Below are 5,525 nucleotides of genomic sequence, written 5' to 3'. Positions count from 1 at the left end.
TCTCAATATTGCTAGTTTCTTAGGCCAATTGTGTGTATTTTGTAGGTAGTAACCATATCTAATCATAGACTACAAACTTGGCTAGATATTGAGTAGTTTCTATGGGTTTCTAGAGGTCATAATGCTAAACCCAGTTTTTTCATGTTTGTTGTATTTAGCACTTTATCATTGCCCCCAAGGTTCCAATTGTAAGAGATCCATTATCCTTTTGACATGCTCCATGGCTCCTTTTGAATCCAAAGGCCCAAAGGGAACCAAGAAAACATGTATATAGTATCTGTATTGAGCGTGACTATAGAAACTTTGATGATAGGTCCGTAGAATGACAAAAATGCAACTTTTTTGTACCTTTTTTTTTGCCCAAAAAAAAATTAGTGAGGTAAAAGCAACCATATGTTTAGGTCACCAACCCATTGAAGTTAACGAGGCATTTTATCTCATGTCCTACAAAAATCCCCACTCTTATTTATATGCAATCAACCATAAGAAATTGCTGTTTTGGGCAAAATGCACTGGTCCATCAACTTTGGATTCTTGTAGTGACCAAGGGATGAGAAAAATTACAAGTTTCTCATTTTTTCCATCTGTACTAGTTATTGAACTATAAGCTCATGAAAGGATTTTTCAAAATGAGTGGATCTACTATGGTTTTGGAATTTTTTCCCAAAACCCTGAAAGGACACTTTTATGTCGTGTTAGGTTACCATTCTAGTGTTAATTTGTTAAAATCTAATTAATTGAGGCATAAAAGATAATCAATAGAGAGTGAGAGGGACATAGTGAATGCGAATTAAGAGCATTGATTAGTGTTAATAAAGATTTATAAACATGAAGAAGCTCAAGGACTCCATAGCCACACACCACATGAGCTTTCCCTAGAGATACTCTCAACAAATGAGGTTGAAAATCCTAATTCCATTTGCACACTGCCTTATATACTTAAGGAAAAAAATTGTACAAAGTCAGAGTGCCCAAGTCCTTTAGGGCTCCACAGTTATTGTATTTGCTACCTAAGCACATTAAATGACATCTTCTTTACAACTTGGAACTCTCATTAAGCTCTTAACACATCATAATTATTACAATGGGTTGAAATAAATCCTAAAATTGCAATACATGGCCATATTGAAAAATGTATAATTGGTGCCGAGTGAGATTCAATTGTATTTTGGCTTGTGAATAACTGATGGCTCGTGCATTGGTCTGGGAATGAAGTTCGTCTGTTTTGAACTTGTCTTGTGATGATTCAGATTGCTTGATTATGGATTTGATGCTTGATTCAATTGTATTTTGGCGTGTGAACCAATCTTTAATGTTTCTTTGTATCCATCCTTAATGCACTTGCTAAACTTGGGGCTTTTAAAAGAACTTTGTTAATTGACATCGGCTCAGTTAATAGTTTGCAAGACATTGACATTGATATTTTTATCCCTAGATGAACAATAGAGTTTTTGTCTAAAGGATTAAATTTTTTTTGCAATAATGCGATGTTTTTTAAGCGTATGTAGCGTAGAGAGTGAGAGTGCATGCACACGAGACGAGTGACAAGTAGTCTCAGATAAGTAAAAAATGTTACCTTCAATGATTATACATTATAATGCATACTTGTTCAGGTGGTGCTTAGTGGACACTTGACATAGAATTGCAAAGATAAAGCATTGGTGGCATTGAATGTGATATTTTCTTTGAGTGCCATGTCTACCAAGGTTTGCGACTCCCTATCTAGTAGCTTGAGTTTGTTGGGGATGTTGGTCTTCTTTAGAGCACAGGTGATAGCCCACCTTTTGCATGACTTGGAGGTGTGGATAGGATTTGTTAGCCTAAATAAACATGAGTATCTTTGATATCTTGAATTGGAGCTAAAGTGTTGTCATGCGCATCCACAATGCATGTCGTTGCCTATAGAAATGCATACCAAGAATGGATGCATCTTTGTGTGCTAGGGAACAATGTTACTAATTTTCTATTTCTCCTCAATTTGCAAGCCATATGAAACAATTGTTGGAAACTAATTGAATGTCGCCATGCCTCAACACTATCGTACTACCTATAATCTCAACAACCTGACACACGACCAATAGTCTTGTTACGCGAGAGAGAGAAAGAGAGAGGGTCCTAACTCTAAGAGAGAGAGTGAGAGAGAGAGGGGGTCCTGAGTATTAGGTGAAGGGGATCGGGGAGCACCACAGACGGAGAGTGAGAGAGAGAAGGAGACACACGACACAGATATGGGTGGGGAGACTCAAAGAGTGAGCAGCCCCCTATACACTTATGCTATGTATAAGGTATACAAGTCAGTGGGCGCTGAGACTCTGGGCGGTCGGGCAAGGCACAGACGCCTATACCCCAACAACCTCCCACTTAAAGGCGACTGTGCCTTTAAGCAAGGGAACCTAGTCTAAAGACTACAAAAGGTGAGAGAAAACCGCTCTCAACCGATGCCCACTGGCTGGCTGTGATCGTGTGCATCCGGCTGTCCTGCTCCCGTGTAAGTCCATACACCACCAGACATAGCGCACACGTACTGCAAGTATGTACGCAATACCTGCATATCTCCCTCGTGCACTATGCCATCATCAGTCAACAAACGACTAACAACCCCAACTGCAAATGCTCCCACTGCAGCTGCGATATCCGGTCTCAAGATCAACATCTCATACATGAGACCACCGAATGCCGATGCAATGCTAGCGGGCCCTACTAGCTCTACGGAGCATGCATCAACATATATATCCCTGGTAATAGGCATCTCTGAATGACAAGGCATGTCAGCCACATGCATCTCCTGACTGTCCGCAAAAGACGCATCACCCTGTCGTGCAACCTTAGAGCAAACCAACTGCTCTAGGTGTCTACTGGAAGACATATCCTGCACAACTATATCCCCATGTCAACTGTCGAGCATAGAAAGGAATGACTGCATAATCGCTGACATCTCAGCCTCCTCTACAATCATCCACTGTAAACATGACCACTCAATCTGCTGTGACTCACTAGAGCTCTCATGCTCTAACTCCGTATGCATAGACTCTTGCACAACGTCCTCCTGTCGTGACTCACTAGAGCAAGACCGCTCTACCTGTCTATCCTGCATAGAAGTATCTCGCACAACTGACTCTCTGCTTTGCTCAGTCACTAGCAAAGCATGCATGTCTGACTCTGTCACCTCTCTGTGTGACTGCTCAAGTCGTGCCCCAACTGTGTGCACAACGAGCTCACTACTCTGCACTCCATGCAAAGCATCCTGCAACCCACAAGCAAAAGAGACTCGCCTGCTCTCTCGCTCTCTACGTGGTTGCGTGATCACAGAGACAACACTGTCTCTCGCGTGATCCACATGCAATGGGTAACCTGTACCACTCCTGGCACCTCTCGCAATTACTAGCAAACCCAAATGCATCACAAAATCTCGCTCTCGTAGCGAAATCTGACATCCACAATCTCTAAGCTAACCAATCGAGATCAAACTCACTGTCAAATCTGGTACATAGCGCACATGTCGTAACAAGTAAGATGCACCACTTGGTAATGACAGTCTCACATCTCCTGCACCTGCTATCGCATGCACCGATCCATCGGTCAACGTACACTGCCAAGCATCTCGCTAGAATAGCTACAAAACCATGCACGATACGGCGTGACATGAAACATAGCATCTGCGTCTAGCAACCACTGCGAAGGGAGTGCACTATCCACATGTATAGCATCTTGTGCATAGCTCGAGGTAAAAGTGACATCCCCGTCACTAGTATACTCCGACACTACATGTGCCTCAACTGTCAAAGCAACTGAGTCCATGGCATCACTACATACATCTCTGAGACTGCCATGTCTCCTACGATGTCGCATACGACGAAAACAACGCCGTCTAACGTGTCCAGAATGACCACAATACCAACATGTCACCTATCGGCGTGCTCGTGAATGTACATGTCTCACATGAGTCCTTGATGACTCAGATCTATCATACATATCATGTAATCTGCGCCAAAGTGCTCTCGAAGTAGTCTCATACATAACAAGAGCATATACAGATTCCGCAAGGTGCAAAGAGAGTGTAGATAGTGCCATCTCCTCTAGCTCCTGCCATTGATCGTCAGACATGTTTGAAGGTCTACCTGCATCACCACTCAATGGTCGATGCAACCCTCGCTGTGTCAATGCATCAAGCATACACTCTCTCCATGCCGCAAAGTCTGACCCATCAAACACGCGCATCTGTGAGAGGTCACAATCTGATCGATCACCTGTCTCTGCCATGAGCACAATGTAGCAAACTAGAAAGCAAAACCACCTCACCAACAACACCTGGAAACTGTCTACCAATATGGCTAGAAACACAATGTAAAACCTGTGAGACACACTCCAAAATAGAGCTCCCACAATGTCAATACAAGTCAGCCCTAAACTAGCTCGAATCGCATCAACAAAAGTCTGCAAATATGGCTCAAAACCTGATGCAAAGTTGCACCAATAACCGTGCAAAACCTTGCACAAAATCACAAGTCAATATGACTCAATCGCGCATAAATATCTGACAAAATTTTGGCAGAGTCTCCTTTGTAACTGGAGCAAAATCTCAACAGTAAACCTCAAAGAGACAATAATATATGCCACAATGGCCAATCCGGGAATAAACTCGACCGGAATCACCTCACAAAGTCATACATATGAGCATACTTTCTCTTGCCGAAGTACCACTCAACGGCACCTCAAATGATATACATGTGAGTGATGATTGCTGCCAAAATACCTTTCAATCGATGACCAAATTTCTGCCAGATAACTATAGCAACATTTCCCAAAACCTTGCAAGATCTGTCGCTATGCGCAATACGAAATACGGCACACAAGGGCATACACAAGTGACACCAAACTCCAACCAAATGATGACTGAAAATCAGTTGTCAAAGTGGGAGTAAACTCAACCACTAAACTGTCAAAGAGCAACCTACGGATACGTAGAAGCTATGGCGAGAACCTGGATAAAATCCAACAGAGTTTCTTCTATAAATTGAGCCAAATCTCAAATAATCTCATCCATAAACAAATACACAAATCCATATATGGCATACATAAACCGCCAAGACCATGGCAACATAGCTCACTCTCGCATGAGTGGCTCTCTGGACAAATGCATATCCAAAAACCTGTGTACACCTATGAATTTGCTGGTTGCTGCAGAAAATACTCCATGTGTGTGAGATATTCCAAAAACAATGTTTTTGGGACCCGAAAGTGCACAAATAAACCTGCTACTGTACCTGCTGTAATTCAAAGCAGAATTTCAGAAAATAGACATCACCATTGCGTCCGGAGCCTGCCAAAACCTTGACCTAGACTCCTGGATCATGTAGATCTGACTCTGTATGACGGAGCTACGCAAAAAACTGCGTTTTAGAGCCCGAAAATGGCAAAAACGAGCTGCACACAGTCTTGAACCTGCTCCTACTCCACTCTGCGTGATGCAATGTCCTCTCAACGCAAGCTCCAACACAAGAGCTCTGCCACAACAGCATCCAAGC

The sequence above is a fragment of the Adiantum capillus-veneris genome, chromosome 8, assembly GCF_014529385.1.
Source record: "Adiantum capillus-veneris isolate H3 chromosome 8, ASM1452938v2, whole genome shotgun sequence".
In the NCBI taxonomy this organism is placed as follows: Eukaryota; Viridiplantae; Streptophyta; class Polypodiopsida; order Polypodiales; family Pteridaceae; genus Adiantum; species Adiantum capillus-veneris.
This window is presented reverse-complemented; position numbering follows the sequence as displayed.